This window comes from Budorcas taxicolor, chromosome 5, assembly GCF_023091745.1.
Source record: "Budorcas taxicolor isolate Tak-1 chromosome 5, Takin1.1, whole genome shotgun sequence".
Classification (NCBI taxonomy): domain Eukaryota; kingdom Metazoa; phylum Chordata; class Mammalia; order Artiodactyla; family Bovidae; genus Budorcas; species Budorcas taxicolor.
In genome coordinates this window covers 83,738,537-83,745,500 of record NC_068914.1, presented here as the reverse complement: position 1 = coordinate 83,745,500, position 6,964 = coordinate 83,738,537, and the positions used below count along the sequence as shown (strand labels likewise).

The following is a 6,964-nucleotide window of genomic DNA, read 5'->3' as shown; positions in this document are numbered from 1 at the left end:
CGAAGTTATACCCTATTCAGTAAAAGTGGTGTCTATGGCTTAATGGTTCAGCAAAAGGCTGACAGATCTATGGCCTTATATCCAACTGAGAGGTTTTAATAAGCAGTTTGAGCTCCTGGAATCTGAGGAGACTGAACAGGCTGTCTAAAATTAGCAGGGTCAGTCAATCTAAAAGGACGCTTCCTTGACAGATCAAATACTGTATAAGTTGGCATACACTGAATCGGCATGCCAATATTTGACTCTTTTTTTGGAGGGAATGGAAAAAGCAAACCAACTACCCCTGGGTCTTTCAAAAGAAAACTGTCTTTCTGGGAGTAGACACCTCTCCTGCATGTGACATTCCTGCCAGGAGCCCCAGCTCAGCCCAAACTTGCCCAGTGGGTCACCCATTAGCTTCCCGGATTTGGAGCTGCAGTTTTAGCTCTCAGTCTTTCAAAAGATACGGAGAGTGCAGGAAGGGTAAGTTTTCCATCACTTCAGAGAAGTGATCTTCTTGGCATTGAGTGGCCTCTCTGAGTGCATTTTCCTTAAATACATATTATTTTACACAAATATTAGATTCAGTAACAGCAAATGTCATGGGTTATGTAGAACGCTGGTGGATTTGTTGCATTAACACCTTAAATGTCCTATTTATATGACAAACTGCATGCTCAGTTCGGAACAGCTGTCTTGAAATGGAATTTAAAAAAGAAATGCTATGGTAGGTAACTTTGTAAACTATTACCCTATGAATACCTCAAAGGACAGAAAGTGCTTTCTTCATCTTCATACACATCTAGAAATCAGCACATGTCTGACTAGCATAATGACAGGCACATGACACTTCATAGTGTTTTGGGGTGAATAAGATAAGCAGCTAAGACAGGAATAAATTTAATCTGAAAGTCTTCTGATACGGGGAACATTTTCAGATATGTTCCATATGTTTATCACAGTTTAGCTGTTTTTAACAGAGATATCTTTCTAAAGATTAGGTAAAACTACTGGTCAAATCATCCTGTAAAGGTACCAGCAAGTAAGGAAAGCAAAGAAGCTATGTGTTCATAAAATGAACTAATAAAACTTAACGATTATAATCACGGTCTGCAAATTAACAGGGTCACAGTCTGTAAATAGGAAAATCTAATGACATAAGCATTAACATCTTAAATTAATATCTGCTCGGAGATAACTGCACAGCTTGTGGCAAAACGCAGGCTGCTGGCAACCTCTTAGTGTGCATTACTGGTGACAAGGCCTGAGTCAGCAGATATTTTTATCATTAGATGATACTTCTACCTTGAAGACTATGGGTTTAATTGTGATTTCAACTTAGAATTACTAATCAAAATTCTATAAACCAAAAAAAAATATTTTAATATGGTGCTATCTTTTCACTTTGAGGAAAGATTTAGTTTTTCTCATTGTGTGTGGTATAGGGTGTGTGTGTGTGAGTGTGTGTGTGTGTTTCCAAGGTTCACTACACAGTCTCAGTCAGCTAGTAATCCATGTTTATTTGAAACCCTTCCTAGATGGCTAAATTGTAAATAACTCCAGATCACAATGCTGAGCACTCGTTACCTAAGCACAGTGGCCATTTTCCCAGCTCACCTAGAGATAATCAGTTTCTTTGAATATAACTTTTTAAAAATCTTTCTGAACATGAAGTTCATGAATTGCGTGGTTTTCCATCAAGTCACTTTGCAAAACTTATTTAAAATAGATTTCCAAAGCATCCAATTGATTGGTTTCTCTCCAGCCTTAGCTTCCCAAGGAGCCCACAATCCTAATTTTCTTTCATTTGGTTTTTCTCTTATGACTCTTGCTGTGGTCCATTTTCCTTCAGTTTTATAAATATAAGTGTTGTTTTATGTACTGTCCTAGAGCTCAGCAATCACATTTTTTCCTCTGTCATCTCAACAATTACCCACCTCTCCAATTATAATGCTATCAGATGTCACTCCCTAAATCTACATTCTAATCCTGAATTCTCTTCTAATTCCAGACCTGCCATCTAGCAATGAAATAACATATCTGAACAATACACATGTGCTTCCCCTTGCCTCCCCTCCTCCCACAATTATTTCCTCTTGACATCTCTGCATTATAAACACCTTTTCCAGGCACTATAGCTAGCCCCAAATCTCAAATCACTCTTAATTCTTTCCTCTTCCTTGATCCCCATTTCAAATTAACTCTATCCTGTAGTTTATGTCTGCATGGGTGCTAAGTCGCTTCAGTCATGTCCAGCTCTTTGCGACTCTATGGACTCTAGCCTGCCAGGCTCCTCTGTCCATCAGGTTTCTTTGGGCAAAAATACTGGAGTGCATTGCCATGTTCTCCTCCAGGGAATCTTCCTGACCCAGAGATCGAACCTGTGTTTCTATGTCTCCTGCATTAGCAGGTGGGTTCTTTACCACTAGCACCACCTGGGAAGCCAGTTTATGTCTACGTTATCCTATTTCTTTCTCTCTGATCACTCCTAACCCAGCTTTCTTTGTTCAAGTTCTCATTACCTCTCCTGTATACTATTACTCAAGTCACCTAAACCGCCATATTCTTTGATCCAAGTAGTTAAGGGAATGAAACTTGTGTATCATCCATTATCATGTGTAATCAATAAAATATTTAATAACCCCAAAATGGGTGTATTAAATATTTTATTTCATATTTAAATAAATATTAAATATTTATAGTGACTGAGGTACATAATATATAACATTATATAAGCTGTTGAATTTTTAAGTCATTCTAAAAATGCTTAGAATGACTCATGAGCTTAAAGTGACTCAAGTACATAGTATATAACATTATATAAACTGTTGAATTTTTAAGTTATTATACCTGTATGTGTGTGTATATATGTATACATCTCCATTTATATTATTTGACCATTTAAAGTTTCCACGTCATTTGCTCTAATAACCAGAAGTCTCATGCACAGCTAGTGGGGATGTATAAATGGCACACTCACACTGGAAAACTGTTTGGCAGCTTCTTATGAAGTTAGATGTGTACCTACCATATGTCTCAAACCTTCCATTCCTGGATATTTATCCAAGAGAAATTATTTAAGCCATTTTGATAATCACCCTAATGCATTAATTAACTAGTTTTTTCAGAGGGTATTAGATATTTTATTGACTACACATGATAATGGATGATACACAAGCCTCATTCCCATCTATAACTTTATCTGGTACAACAGAATTCAATTTATATATAATGCATAGCATGTGCCAACAATTATTAATAACAACAAAAAAGTAAAACTCCATGCCTTTGCATCTGTGACACTTTTAACAGTGAACTCCAGGTCACAATACAGTAACTGTCAGTTCAACTACACCAAAGTTCTGAAGACAACAGCTTCTCCACCAAAGCAGGTTGTAGATAAGTTTCAAATAGAACCTGGCATCACCCTGAAGGAATCCCAACTTCACACTTTGGGAATAGTTTACCAAAATGGCTTCAGAGTAGACTAACTTTATAGATCACGTTAAAAAAAAAAAAAGATACATTTATTCAGTGTCATGATCAGACTATTACATTTAGCAATCAACAACATGGGTGCAAAAAAAAAAAAAACTACATTAAAACCCTTTGTTAGAATGCTTTGCACTTTTCACAGAACAGAAAGTAAGCTCAGTTCAGTTCAGTTCAGTCGCTCAGTCATGTTTGACTCTTTGCGACCCCATGAATTGCAGCACGCCAGGCCTCCCTGTCCATCACCAAATCCCGGAGTTCACTCAGACTCATGTCCATCGAGTCAGTGATGCCATCCAGCCATCTCATCCTCGGTTGTCCCCTTCTCCTCCTGCCCTCAATCCCTCCCAGCATCAGAGTCTTTTCCAGTGAGTCAACTCTTCACATGAGGTGGCCAAAGGTATTGGTGTTTCAGCTTCAGCATCAGTCCTTCCAATGAACACCCAGGACTGATCTCCTTTAGGATGGACTGATTGGATCTCCTTGCAGTCCAAGGGAGTCTCAAGAGTCTTCTCCAACACCACAGCTCAAAAGCATCAATTCTTCGGCCCTCAGCTTTCTTCACAGTCCAACTCTCACATCCATACATGACCACTGGAAAAACCATAGCAACTAAAATAACCTATTAATCAAGATTGCTGGGAGAAATATCAATAACCTCAGATACACAGATGAACTAAAGAGCCTCCTGATGAAAGTGAAAAAAGAGAGTGAAAAAGTTCACTTAAATCTCAACATTCAGAAAACTAAGATCATAGCGCCTGGTCCCATCACTTCATGGCAAATAGATGGGGAAACAATGGAAACAGTGGCAAACTTTATTTTGGGGGCTCCAAAATCACTGCAGATAATGATTGCAGCCATGAAATTAAAAGATGCTTGCTCCTTGGAAGGAAAGTTATGACCAACCTAGATAGCATATTCAAAAGCAGAGACATTACTTTGCCAACAAAGGTCCATCTAGTGAAGGCTATGGTTTTTCCAGTAGTCATGTATGGATGTGAGAGTTGGACTATAAAGAAAGCAGAACACTGAAGAATTGATGCATTTGAACTGTGGTGCTGGAGAAGACTCTTGAGAGTCCCTTGGACTGCAAGGAGATCCAGCCAGTCCTTTCTAATGGAGATCGGTCCTGGGATTTCTTTGGAAGGAATGATGCTAAAGCTGAAACTCCAGTACTTTGGCCACTTCATGTGAAGAGCTGACTCACTGAAAAAGACTCTGATGCTGGGAGGGATTGAGGGCAGGAGGAGAAGGGCACGACAGAGGTTGAGATGGTTGGATGGCATCACCGACTCAATAGACATGAGTTTGAGTAAACTCCGGGAGTTGGTGATAGACAGGGAGGCCTGGCGTGCTGAGGTTCGTGGGGTTGCAGAGTCAGACACAACTGAGCAACTGAACTGAACTGAACTGAACTGATACAGTTAGTCAGAAGTGCAGTAGTTCTGGAGTTTTTGCCCATACACATGAGTGTTGTCTAAAATATGCCTTCTTTATAGCAGTTAGACCCTGCCACCACTGTGCTTGGCTGAGTTCACAAATCTGTTCTAGCCTGTAGCTTGCCTGTCATTTCTCTGGCTCTCCCCTACTGCTAAGTTTTGTTTCCTGGCAGTAATTAAAACCTTCTGCCACTGTGATAGCTACTGCCACTGCTGCTGGAACCACCATAGCAACCTTGGTTTCATGGTATGGCAAAGTATTGGCCTCCCTGGTGGCTCAGAGGTTAAAGTGTCTGCTTGCAATGCAGGAGACCTGGGTTCAATCCCTGGGTCGGGAAGATCCCCTGGAGAAGCAAATGGCAACCCACTCCAGTATTCTTGCCTGGAGAATCCCATGGACGGAGGAGCCTGGTGGGCTACAGTCCACGGGGTCGCAAAGAGTCGGACACGACTGAGCGACTTCACTTCACTTCACTACCATAGGGGTCAGAACTTCTGCCTCCAAAGTTTCCTCCTTTCATGGAACCAAAATTTGAAGATTGATTGTTGTTAACTGCCAAAATCATTGTCCAGAATTGCTTCCATTATTACTAAATCCATTATAGCCATCTCACTGCCACTGTATCCACCTCTCCACAGTTTCCACCAAAGCCACTTCAATCACTGACGTTTCCTCCATGACCAAAGTTGTCATTCCCACCAAAACCATCTCCACGACCACCACCGAAGTTTCCAGGACGACTTCCACCTCTTTGGCTGGACGAAGCACTAGCCATCTCTTGCTTACATAGGGCTTTTCTAACTTCACATTTGTGGCCCTTCACAGTGTGGTATTTATGAATGACAATCTTGTCTATAGAGTCATGGTCATCAAAGGTTACAAAAGCAAAGCCTTGCTTTTTGCCGCTGCCTCGGTCAGTCACGATTTCAATCACTTCAGTTTTCCCATACTGTTCAAAATAATCTCTTCAGTGAAGTTCTTTAGTATCTTCTTTAATGCCACCAACAAAAATCTTTTTCACAGTTATGTGGGTACCAGGTCTTTGAGAATCTTCTTTTGAGATGGCTCTCTTGGGTTCCACAACTCTTTCATCCACCTTGTGTGGCCTTACATTTTGGCTCTGTCTACCTCCTCCATAGTGGCATATTTGACAAACTGGAAGCCTCGGAATGCTTGTGTTTGGATACCTCATTACCACAAGTCTGTGAGCATTCCCCATTACTCAAAATGGCTCCTCGGGCTCTCGTTGGTTGTGTCGAAGCTCGCCCCTCCAAGAAGAGCTTTTGTGGCTGTTTGGGTTCCTTGGGGGACTCTGACTTAGACATGATGGCAGCAGAGCCGGGGAGACTTCAGCAATGCTGACTCAGCTGCATTCATGGGCAGAAAGGAATAACCTAATGAATATATCTCTAAGAGAAAAAAAAGTGTTAGTCGCTTAGTCATGCCTGGCTTTCCAGGCAAGAATTCTGGAATAGGTTGCCATTCCTTTCCCCAGGGCAAATTTCCAACCCAGGGATCAAACCCTGGCCCCCCGCATTGCAGGCAGATTCTTTACCATCTGAGCCACCAGGGAAGCCAGTTTTTAAATCAGTATTTTTCAACATATAATGATAACGCACTTTTGTAATGTTTCACAGCATCCAAAATCAAGCACTTTAAAGTGCTTGGAAGAAGCAGAACTTCTCAGAGAATAAAATGTTTGAGGAACACATTCTCTCTAATTACATTAAAGAAACAAGCAGAAATATGGTGCTAACTTCATTATTTCTCCCCCAAAGAAATTGAACTTGACTTCAGTTTTATTGCGGACTTGATATGTGTGAGCTTACTCACCAGCTCATTGATGTGAGCAATTATATTTAGAGTAGACAAAAGTAATGAATACAGAGAAGAGGTGACAGTTGGGAAGTAGCAAACAGGACATTTTAGTCATTAAACCTGTATAGACTGTGTCAAGCTCTTTTCCCTGAATACCTCCAAGGACTTTACAACTGTTATCTATTAAATCTACCTGACCCTGATGCAAGAAGAATAATGGCATCGGTTTTGA

At 40.6% G+C, this 6,964-nt stretch overlaps 1 pseudogene; it reads right to left on the bottom strand.

The window, feature by feature from the left end:
- Nucleotides 1-5,089: 5,089 nt before the first annotated feature.
- On the bottom strand, nt 5,090-6,239 carry LOC128048520 (heterogeneous nuclear ribonucleoprotein A1-like; annotated as a pseudogene).
- Between the last annotated feature and the right edge of the window lie 725 nt (nt 6,240-6,964).